The 12,446-nt window shown below is 39.6% G+C and overlaps 1 non-coding gene and 1 pseudogene across 1 annotated transcript; both read left to right on the plus strand.

The window, feature by feature from the left end:
* The first annotated feature begins 1,547 nt into the window (after positions 1 to 1,547).
* LOC133882093 (protein EARLY-RESPONSIVE TO DEHYDRATION 7, chloroplastic-like) lies at positions 1,548 to 9,986 on the plus strand (annotated as a pseudogene).
* On the plus strand, positions 6,015 to 6,121 carry LOC133882974 (small nucleolar RNA R71). Its single transcript, XR_009902788.1, has one exon. It is a non-coding gene; the product is annotated as a small nucleolar RNA R71 (small nucleolar RNA).
* Positions 9,987 to 12,446: the final 2,460 nt, after the last annotated feature.

Consider the following 12,446-nt stretch of genomic DNA (forward strand, 5'->3'; position numbering starts at 1 on the left):
TTTCTTTTTTCTACAGTTGCGAGTTGCTCTTCCGTCAAGTTTTGCAATAAATAAGTTTTATGTCTTGCCTTCTTTATTACCTATTAAATTAATTATGCAATCCTTTGTTTGTTGTTGCTTCTTGAATCTTGATGGAGGATGAAAGCCTTATTATGCATTAAATGTTATCTGTTGGCTCCGTGTTTTCTAATTAAGCATTAATTAGTCTAGGATTCTAAACATCAACAACTGCTACGTTTTCTACCAACTTACTTAAGCATTTAATGCAGAACTGCATTAATAGGATTCCAGCAGGTGGATAAGCATTAATAGGTCCTAGATAATCCAACACGAACACGGTTTAAAATTGTCATTCTCACAACAAGCCTAAGCCCCATATGTTTAGTAAAGACTACTCTTTTTTTTTTTTTTTTTTTAATTATTATTATTATTTCAAACGGTTTCTGCAGCATTTTAACACTTGGTGCAATTTGGCCTTCATGACAGTTAAAGTAGTTAAAATGGCTACTCATAAAACTAATAAAAAATAATATCTAATTAAAATTAAAAAAATATTTAAAAATGAAATGTCAGAAGCTTTTTAAAATTAATAAAAAAATATATTATTTGAATAAAATTCGGATAAAATATAAAAGGATGCTTACTTGCACAATATTAGCAGAGAAATACTAGGGGTACTTACAAACTCTTACAAAAAAATTTTACAAACTGACATGGCATGCATGTGGCATTTTATTAACTAAAAAAGGTTAGACACTTAGGATTTCACATCCAAGCTAAATCCATGTGGAAGTTTCCATGGACGGCTGGCGATGAGCTTGGGACAGGACGGCCGGCAAGAGGGGAGAGATTGCGGGAGAGGACGGCGAGCAGGCAGCCCTGTGGTCGGGGTCGGGCACACCGGCTGGATCTGAGATCCAACAAACCCACGTCGGTGTGCGTGGGTTTCTGGCCAGAGATCCGGCCGGAAACCCACGCACACCTGCGTGGGTTTCGTTGGTCCGGCTGGAAACCCAAATCTGTTAAGAGATCCGGCCTTCTCAAACCAAGGTCCGGCCGACCGTCCATTCCCGAAACTAGATCTGGCAGGAAACCCACCCCTGTCGCCGTTCCCTTGCTTCGTCCTCACTGGCCGTTCTCCGTTCTCGCCGGTGAATCTGGGTTCAACCGAATCTACTGGTCGGGCTTCCACCGAGCTGGTCAGGGTCGTGGTCGGCTGGTGTGTTGGATTTTCGACGGTGTCTGGGTTCAACCGGCCGGCGACTGGAGGGGAGAACGGGTCTAGAACAGCAACTGTAGGGGAGAAGGGCATTTTTGTATTTTAACACTTATTCCATGTAAGAAGCCATGTCAAGTTGTAAACTTCAGTTTGTAAAGGTTTGTAAGTACTCCTAGCATTTCTCATATTAGCACGACAAGACACGTTGGTGGACCTTCATATTGGGCAAAAAAATCGTTTTTCAAATGTGGATAGCTTGTGGGGAAGCGCTAAAAACCACTCGTCTCTCTGCTTTCCTTAACCGAATCGAACACCCACGAACCCCACCATGTCTGCATCGAATCCCTCTCAAACCCCAAACCTTCTCTACCCACAAGTCATTCTCTCAAACCCAGAAGCCAAATCTCCATCTTCGACCAACCCTACTTCTTCTTCAGCTTCGTCTTCGTCCCTATACCATTCTATTGACGTGAACGGCTGTTGTGCAAATATCTACCTAAATAAATAGATAAATATTTGTACGTTTTACTCGCAAGTGCACAAGATCAAAACGATAGTATAGTAGGCAAATACGAGATCATTCCCACGAGAATTGGTATAAATTGTATTTAAAGAGAAATTCCTAAAAGCGATATGTTGAATAAGACGAGATAAAAGATTGAATTAAAAATACTATGAAGAAAAGGTAGGGCTTCGATATCCACCGCTAATCATACTCAAATAAGATTTGCAATATGCACAATACTACAATCATAACATGATGTTTAATGTTTACCAGCCACAAGGGAATGGTATCTTCTCCTAAAACTATTGATTTCCCTAAGCAACGAGTTAGGCATGGTATCTACTCTAACTCTTTTCTTCCTTGAAGGATTTAGCATGGTATCTACTAAGTTGTTCTTCAAGGAAGCATAAATCTATGGAAATCGGTAAACACACTCAGATTGGAATATGGTATCTATTCCAGTTGTCTTTATGTTGATTAATCCAAGAACCTGTGTCGGGGTTCTTTTGTTACTCTATTATGCCCAGGACTCGGTCATCCAAATTGACATAAATAACAAATCCATACCACATGCATATGATGGCCAAACATAAACATGCGAGGAATTCAAGAAATTAGAATGAATCAAGTTAAGCATCAATATATAAATTGTAGCAAAGCAAATTGAAAAACTTAAAGAGACATGATTAGGGCTTCAATCGAGCCTTAACTAAAGTATTAGTTACAACTAATATAAACTAAAATTATATACATACAGAAAATAAATAAATAAAGAAAATAAAAACTAGGAAGAACCTCCTTCTTGATGGAACCTTTGATTCTTCCTCAAAGCTTCTGTGTCTTTCTTCAAAGGCTAGAGGCCTATTTATAGGGATTAGAGAAGCTTTAGAAGCTCTGGAATTCCTATTACAATTCTAAGTAGGTTTTCTAGTCTAAAAAGAATAATTACAAGTCTTCTCCTTTTTCTGAAATTTCTATCCAAGTAGGAAAAAGATTCCAAAATTCATACAGATTTGCGGTCTTTTATTGCGGGGCGATTTTGGCATGGAAAACGTCCGAATTAGGAAAAACCTATTTCTTACATATTTGTTGTATTTTCTCTTAGCTTTCCAACGCCACATATTTTGTTACAATCTGATACTTGAGCCGAAAGTTATGATTAAATTACTGAGACGTGTTCATTCTGGATTCTTTCCAAAGATAACGAATTTTTGCCAACTTCTCTTTCCTTAAATTCAAAATTGATTTGGAATTGAATCCATTCAAAAGTGAGTTTGCTGACTTCATTATAATCTTGGAATTTGATCGGTTTTTCTTCTAAAACCTACAAAATATAAAAAAACACAAAAACAACACAAAACATCAAATTATAACAAAACTAAGAGCATAACATATGTAAATTAAGGAGCTTGAATGTGTAACATTCAGCACTTATCACACCCCCAAACTTACATGTTGCTAGTCCCTTAGCAATGCAGAATTGAAAAAAAATGAAAACTAAAATAATAACTACTCTACCTCCTCTGTCGCGGAAAACACGATTGCATTTAGCGTATGCAATAAGCCTTTTAAACCCCTAGGACTCCCTAGTGGACGAGTGAAGTCTCGTGAGGGTTTGCCATGAATGATACCCACAAATATTATGCCAAAATTCATGTTTATTCCAAAGAGTTAAGTGTCACCAAAATTATGATTCTCATTCATTAGCAAGTTTAGAAAGATAAACTCCTTCTTCAATATAAAATAGAATTCCAAAGTCTAACCACTTACAAACGACAAGCTCAGGCATCATAAGTTCAATTCAGTGTAAGGTGAACTAACACATAATCATGAGGCTTCAAATTAATTCCAATGTGCAATGATTCAATATCTCAAAATTCACTGGGATCCCCATCAAATTGAATAACCAAGGCATAATAGCAAGAGCTTTATTTATTTATTTTTTTATTATTATTATTTATTTTATTTATTTTTAATTTTTTTTTCAGACTGTGCAATGCTTAGTTCTCTTAAACTTTCTAATTGACCCATGTAACGAGTGTTAGGCTAATGCTCCCAAACCAGATGGTTTTAAGGCATTAAGTGTGGAGACACCCCTAAGAGCTTACTAACTCGAGTCAAAAAGGCTACAGAACTAAACTAGTCATGACTTTAACCAATCTGAATTTCTCACTTTTTGACGTGAACATTCACTGCTTAATGAGGCAAGAAGTCCAGTTACTCGGTGAAAGCTTCAAAAATGGTTTTTATTATTATTATTATTATTATTATTATTATTATTATTATAAATATGCCAAGGTATCCATTTAATAAGTCACCCAGCTTCACTTAAGACATTGAAAAATACACAATCAGGTTCATATATCATACCTCAAAAATTATATGCTAATGTGCTTGTGATAGTTTAGATTGAAACAAATGAATCCTTAGATGCCAAAAGTAAGTAGTAGAACTTTAGCATCAATTTCAAATGATCATGTGTTCAACATTCTAAGCTCACCAATGAAATTTAAATCACAATTTTTAGATCAACCAAAGTCTTAAAAATAACATGAACATGCAATTTCATTTTTTTTTTTTTTTTTTTTTAACAAAAAGTGTGTGTGTGTCCCATACCCCCAAACTTAAATTACACATTGTCCTCAATGTGTAGATAGAATGAAAAGATCATACCCGGGAGATGAGAAAATTGGTTGGACTAGGTATGGCTCGTAGCATACCCCCAAACTTGAATGCAAAAACACTTGTTCCTGAAAAACAAAACTAGAAAAACAAAACCAAGGAACGGAAAACTAAAAAAAATAAAAATAAAATAAAATAAAATAAAAATAGAAACTAAAATTAACCACAATAAAACTAAAATTAACCAAAATAAAATGAACAATAATTAAAAACAAAACCAGAATTCTTTAAAGGATATGGATTTGTAGTGCATGCAGTGGCCTCAGTACCACTAATTTGGGCAGATGTGCTTGAGCTCCTGGACTGCTCGAGCGCTTTTGGTAGTAGCTTTTGAGTTTAAACTTGAAGCACCAATCTTTTCTTCTCTTGGACCATAGAGAATGAATTCTACCTACAAAAAGGTAGTTCCTAATTTTCACAGATCGGGGTAAATCACTCTGAGAATTCTCAAACAGTTTCTCATCCGGAAGGGAATCATGAACTGAAATACTATGAGGAGAATACTTAGAGAGTTTTTCTACTTTGATGACCTCAGTTTGCTCGTCTAATGGTCCTAACAGACTACTCTCATGGCATCTTGGTAATTCGGGAATAGGAGTTAATGCTGAAGAAGCCTCAGTGCTTACTTCCTTGCCTTTTTCCTGATGTAGATCATGTGTGACCTCAATTTGCTCCTCCTTCCCCTCTTCCTTATGATTTTCAACCACTTCTTCACTCATCAATGTTGTGATAGCTTGCTCATGATAGGAATAACTCCAATCCTCCACGTAATATCCACTAGGATTAGCCACCAACTGACTTTGAAGCTCTTCTTCTCTTTCTCTTTTGAGGTGGTTGATGATTTGTTCACAGTCAGCTTCTATTGTGAATTCGCCCCTTTTTCTCTCACTTAACTCTTTGGCCAACTGCCCCACTTGTGTTTCCAATCTTTGGATAGCTTGACTGGTCTGAGTATTGCTCTGTTGTTGTATAGTCATAAATTGGAGTAGAGCACTTTCGAGGTCATTCTTCTTTGGCTTTGGATTTGGTTGGACCGCTTGTGGTGGAGCTTGATAGTTGTATCCTTGCTGAAAATTTCTTTGCTGCCTTTGTGGATTCTGTGTATTCTGATTGTTACTCCATGAAAAATTGGGGTGGTTTCGCCACCCTGCATTGTAAGTGTTGGAGTATGGATTGTTCTTTGGAGGGTAATTATTCTGGCCCAAATATTTTGCTTTCTCTTGATCTGTAAATGAAAACATGGGGCAAATCTCAGTGGTGTGGTCAGAATGAGAACATATGGCACATACCTCCACTTGAGCAATCTGTTGAATGGGAGAGATGTTATGAGTAGTCATGACTTTCGCTAGCATATCCAGTTTCTTTTCCAAGGTAGCCATCTGAGTTTGAACTCCATTATTGCCATTCACTTCATAGATGCCTTTTCTTTTGAGTCCTTGCCTCTCTCGGGATGAGAATTGTTGGGAGTTTTCGCTTAAAGTCTCAAACAGTTCTATTGCCTCCTCACTATTCTTTTCCATTAGTACACCTCCACAAGCTGAATCTACAAGACTTTTGTTAGAATCATTTAAACCTTCATAGAAAGCTTGTACCTGATCGTCCTGAGATAGATTGTGATGTGGGCATTTTAGAAGTAGCTCTTTGAAGTGTTCCCATGCCTCAAAGAATAGGTCTCCATCTTTTTGTTGGAAGGTTTGAATTTCCCTCCTCAATTGCCTAGTCCGTTGGGCTGGAAAGAACTTTTTCAAGAACTTTGTGGCCAACTCATCCCAATTTTGAATAGACCCTGCAGCCAAAGAATTCAACCATAATTTAGCATTATCTTTCAAGGAAAAAGGGAAGAGAATTAACCTGATTCCTTCCGCATTTAAGCCAAGGACGTTTTGAGTTTTGCAAAGATCAAAGAAGTCCCGAATGTGTAGATATGGATCCTCTGTAGGTGTGCCTCTATAGTGTGGAACCATATAGAGTAACGGAGACAAATCAAAATTGCTTTGCACATTTGGTTGAAAAGCAATGCAAGACGGCTGATTTGGATTTTGTGGTATGAATGAACTCTTCATCGGCTTCCGCTCGCGTAGATTCTCTACCCGTACTTCTGCCATGTCTTCCTCAACTTTGAATAATTTTTTTTTTTTTTTATTATTATTATTATTATTTTTAGATTATCATAAACAGAAATAACTAAAATAAAAGGAAAAACTTTAAAAACACAATTTAACACAATCCCCGGCAACGGCGCCAAAAACTTGTTGTGCAAATATCTACCTAAATAAATAGATAAATACTTGTACGTTTTACTCGCAAGTGCTAGCAGGCAAATACGAGATCATTCCCACGAGGATTGGTATAAATTGTATTTAAAGAAAAATTCCTAAAAGCGATATGTTGAATAAGACGAGATAAAAGATTGAATTAAAAATACTATGAAGAAAAGGTAGGGCTTCGATATCCACCGCTAATCATACTCAAATAAGATTTGCAATATGCACAATACTACAATCATAACATGATGTTTAATGTTTACCAGCCACAAGGGAATGGTATCTTCTCCTAAAACTATTGATTTCCCTAAGCAACGAGTTAGGCATGGTATCTACTCTAACTCTTTTCTTCCTTGAAGGATTTAGCATGGTATCTACTAAGTTGTTCTTCAAGGAAGCATAAATCTATGGAAATCGGTAAACACACTCAGATTGGAATATGGTATCTATTCCAGTTGTCTTTATGTTGATTAATCCAAGAACCTGTGTCGGGGTTCTTTTGTTACTCTATTATGCCCAGGACTCGGTCATCCAAATTGACATAAATAACAAATCCATACCACATGCATATGATGGCCAAACATAAACATGCGAGGAATTCAAGAAATTAGAATGAATCAAGTTAAGCATCAATATATAAATTGTAGCAAAGCAAATTGAAAAACTTAAAGAGACATGATTAGGGCTTCAATCGAGCCCTAACTAAAGTATTAGTTACAACTAATATAAACTAAAATTATATACATACAGAAAATAAATAAATAAAGAAAATAAAAACTAGGAAGAACCTCCTTCTTGATGGAACCTTTGATTCTTCCTCAAAGCTTCTGTGTCTTTCTTCAAAGGCTAGAGGCCTATTTTTAGGGATTAGAGAAGCTTTAGAAGCTCTAGAATTCCTATTACAATTCTAAGTAGGTTTTCTAGTCTAAAAAGAATAATTACAAGTCTTCTCATTTTTCTAAAATTTCTATCCAAGTAGGAAAAGGATTCCAAAATTCATACAGATTTGTGGTCTTTTATTTCAGGGCGATTTTGGCATGGAAAACGTCCGAATTAGGAAAAACCTATTTCTTACATATTTGTTGTATTTTCTCTTAGCTTTCCAACGCCACATATTTTGTTGCAATCTGATACTTGAGCCGAAAGTTATGATTAAATTACTGAGACGTGTTCATTCTGGATTCTTTCCAAAGATAACGAATTTTTGCCAACTTCTCTTTCCTTAAATTCAAAATTGATTTGGAATTGAATCCATCCAAAAGTGAGTTTGCTGACTTCATTATAATCTTGGAATTTGATCGGTTTTTCTTCTAAAACCTGCAAAATATAAAAAAACACAAAAACAACACAAAACATCAAATTATAACAAAACTAAGAGCATAACATATGTAAATTAAGGGGCTTGAATGTGTAACATTCAGCACTTATCAACGGCCTCGCCGAGAAACTCTTCCCAGCCGAAGACGGCGCTGTTTCTGGGACCTCTTCAAGTTTGCAATCCTCCGAAGATGTTCTTGTCAGCGTTCCAGGCGTGTTGGCTCACTTCATTGAGAAAGACCGTAGTGTGAAGCTCGTGTCCGGTGAGCTCGCCATAGTTGGCCTTAGGCAAGGCGATAACGTCGTCGCAGTTCTTGCTCGTATAGATGATGAGGTTCAGTGGCCGTTGGTGAAGGACGAGGCGGCCGTGAAGCTCGATGAGGCACATTACTTCTTTGCTCTTCGGGTTTCGGCAACTGGGTCGGTGGGAAATTGTGTGGATGATGAAGATTTTGGGAGTAAAGAGTGTGAGATGTTGAACTATGGGTTGACGATTGCGTTGAAGGGACAAGAGGCTTTGTTGGAGGAATTGGACTGGGTTTTGGAGAAGTATAGCTTTTTTTTCGGTGCAGAAGGTGGGGGAGCATGGGAAATGGGAGGTGTTGGACGGCTCGGTGGCGAGGGAGATGAAACCGGGAGAGGTGGAGTCGGATGAGAAGAAGGAGTTGATGGGGAAGAGCTCGGCGGCGTACTGGATGAAGCTGGCGTCGAATGTGGAGGACTATAGTAGCCGCGTGGCGAAGCTGATTGCGGCAGGGTCGGGGCAGATGATTAGGGGCATTTTGTGGTGCGGTGATGTGACTGTTGATAGGTTAAAGTGGGGAAATGAGTTCTTGAAGAAGAGGATGAGTCAGAGCTCCAAATCGGAAATTAGTCCAGAAGCGATGAAGATGATGAAAAGGTTTGAATTTAATCTCCTGATAACTTGTATATCAATGTTTGGTTTCTTTGCTTCTCATTGCTAATTTGAGTTGGTTAATTTGTGTTAGATTATATATATGTATATATATGTATTGTCCCACATTGGTTATTGTGATGTATATTTCTTTCATTACTAGCCTATATATATAGGCCTTTCATGTACAGCTTATGTGTGATTCAATATAATACTTTTTTCTCAACTGGTATCAGAGCACAGGTTCTGAATCACCTCTATTTTTCTTTTTCTTTTTCGGCCTCCTCCCAAAACTTTTCCGGTGCCGCTGTTGCTTCCGCCATTCCTCCTTGCTCTGTCTTTCTCGGTTCTTCTTCTCCCAGTCCTTGTCTCGAGCTGGTTCATATACCAATCGAAACCTTGGGAGACAACCGTGCCAGAGCCGTCGAGAACAGCCACATCGCCGATACCGCCGTCCGATCACTCTCATTGCTGCCCAATTCGATAGCCCAGACTCCGATAGCCCAGACTCCTAGCTGCCCAGGGCCATCGAGAACGCCTTCATCTGACGGTGGACGCGCCGCCACACGCCAGTCGAAGATTCGGCCTTTTTGGTTCACGCGCCGCCACATCCGCGAGTGCATATCACGCACCAATTCCTGCTGTGCCACATCAGCCCTAGTGCCACGGCAGCACAGTGCCACATCAGCTCCTTCGACTGTTGACTTTTGACAGTTGACCGTTGACTTCTGCCTCAGTTGACCAGGTGTTTCCTACTTATTTTTTTGTTCTGATTTCATTTTTCTAGTCTGTTTCTGCTTTTGGCATCTCCAGATGGCCCAAAACGAGGTTCTTGCTCATATTCATGTTACGTTGGATGGCACCAACTACACTGTTTGGTCTCAGTCTATGAGGAGTTTTCTTAAAGGCCGCAAGCTCTGGCTCTATGTGACTGGGGATATCTCCAAGCCGACTAAAGTCACTGCTAAAAGTGATGATGCTTTCCGCACTCGTCTTATCGATTGGGATAGCAAACATCATCAGATTCTTACGTGGTTTCGTAACACCACTATTCCTTCTATTGCGGCATTATTTGGCAGTTTTGATGATGCTCAGGGTGCTTGAGATATGCTTGCTTGTCGCTACTCCTCGATTGATGGTTCTCGGGAGTACCAGATTATCCTTGATCTCTTTCGTTTGAAGCAAAAATCCGACCAGTCTATTACTGATTTTTTTGCTCGCATGCAGTTCTTATGGGACCAGTTGGCTCATTTTGATCCTGCTTGGAAGGATCCTACTGATGCTCAGATGTATGCTGATCGCCGGAACCAACATCGTCTCTATCAGTTTCTGATGGCTCTGAGGGATGATTTTGAGCCTGTTCGGGGGCAACTTTTACACTGCTCTACTCTTCCTACTTTGGACCAGGCTGTCTGTGAGCTTGTTCGAGAGGAGACCCGATTGTCTACCTTGCGCTCTCAGCACACTCCTCATACTCATTCAGTATTAGCTGCCTCATCGCCTCAGCCTGAGCACTCTGACAATTCTGACAGGTCTGGCCGTGGACATTCCAAGAACCGTGACAATCCTTTTTGTCGCTATTGTCGCTGTCGTGGACATACTATTGACAAGTGTTGGCGCAAGGCTAAATCTTATGCATCTGCCGCAGTCATTACCACTATTGAGAGTGCTTCTTCTTCAGCTGCTCCAGCTGCCTCCTTTGGCGATTCTACAGGATCTGCTCTCACCTTATCTCCAGCTGATCTTGAGGCAATTATCAACCAGGTCCTCGCTCGTTCTGGTAATGCATCTTCCTCTGTCCTTTCCGTTTTGCCAGGTAAATCTTCCTTTTGGCCTTTTGACTCCGCCTGCTGCAATCATATGACGCCATATGCCTCCTCATTTACCTCTTCTACCCCTCCATCACATACATCTTTAATTCACACAGCGGATGGCTCTTCTATGACTGTCCAAACCATAGGCATTGTCCATACATCGTCTCTTTCTGTCTTTGATGTCTTTCATGTGCCTAAACTGTCTTTTAACCTTTTATCTGTTGGCCAACTATGTGAATTGGGTTATAGACTTATTTTTGACTCTTCTGGTGTGTATGTGCAGGATCCTTGGACGGGCCAGACACTTGGGACTGAACGTAGAGTTGGGCGACTGTTTGAGCTTTCATCCTTACATCTTTCCATCCTTGGTGTTTCTGCCGCTGCTGCTTCATCACCACCATCTCTTGCTCTTTGGCATTTGCATCTTGGTCATGCATCTGTGTCTCGGGTACAAGTTTTAGGTTCTAAGGGTGTATTAGGTTCAGTGTCCAATAAGTCTTTTGATTGTATTTCTTGTCAACTTGGGAAACAACCAGCTTTGCCTTTTAATAATAGTGAGTCTATTGCATCTGCTTCTTTTGATTTAATTCATTCTGATGTTTGAGGGCCTTCCCCTGTTCCTAGTATGAGTGGCTCATGTTATTTTGTGATTTTTGTTGATGTTTTTTCCCTTTACACCTAGGTGTTTTTAATGAAACCACGTTCTGAATTATTGGATATCTATCGTAATTTTGCAAAAATGGTTGAGACCCAGTTTTCAAAACGCATTAAAGCTTTTCATTCTGATAATGCCTTAGAATATACTCAACAGGCTTTTCAAAATATCTTAAAACACTATGGCACTACTCCTCACTTGTCTTGTCCAGGCACCTCTCAGCAAAACGGAAGAGCTGAACGTAAACTTAGGCATATTCTAGACACTGTTCGTGCTCTTCTCCTTTCCTCTTTGGTTCCTACTCCTTTTTGGGGTGAAGCCATTCTCACAGCTGTCTACACTATCAACAGGTTGCCTACACCTATTGTTGCCCATTGCACCCCTCACGAGCGGTTGTTTGGCTCTTCTCCCACTTACCATCAACTTCGTGTTTTTGGTTCTGCCTGTTTTGTTTTGTTCCAAACTCATGAACGCACCAAACTTGAGCCTCGTTCTCGGTTATGTTGCTTTCTTGGGTATGGGGTGGAACAAAAAGGTTATCGGTGTTATGATCCCGTGTCACATCGTCTTCGCATCTCCCGTCATGTGGTCTTCTGGGAGCATAAGTTATTTCACGAAGTAGGGAAATTTAGCATGCCCTCTTTCCCTCCCTTTAGCACACTCCTAGAGCCACCTTTGTCTCCTTCTACCACTGGGGATATTTGTCCTGAGTCTTCCTCATTTGAGCCGCAATCTTCAAATGCTCATGATGTCACTACGCTTGAGTTTCCAGATTCTGCTCCATCTGAGGCTCCAGCTCATACCTCCCCACCTGCTCTTCGCCGATCCACTCGGGTAAAGTCTCTTCCATCTCATCTTTAGGATTTTCATTATTTTCATGCCTTAGCTGCTTTACATGAACCTCACTCCTATCGTGAGGCTTCCACTAACCCTCTTTGGCAGGACGCGATGAAAGATGAACTTGATGCTTTACACAAGAACCATACCTGGGATCTGGTTGATTTGCCTCAAGGGAAGTCTGTTGTTGGGTCTAAGTGGGTCTACAAAATCAAGACTTGTTCTAATGGTACTGTTGACAGATACAAGGCTCGCCTT

The sequence above is a fragment of the Alnus glutinosa genome, chromosome 11 (genome assembly GCF_958979055.1).
Source record: "Alnus glutinosa chromosome 11, dhAlnGlut1.1, whole genome shotgun sequence".
Lineage (NCBI taxonomy): Eukaryota > Viridiplantae > Streptophyta > Magnoliopsida > Fagales > Betulaceae > Alnus > Alnus glutinosa.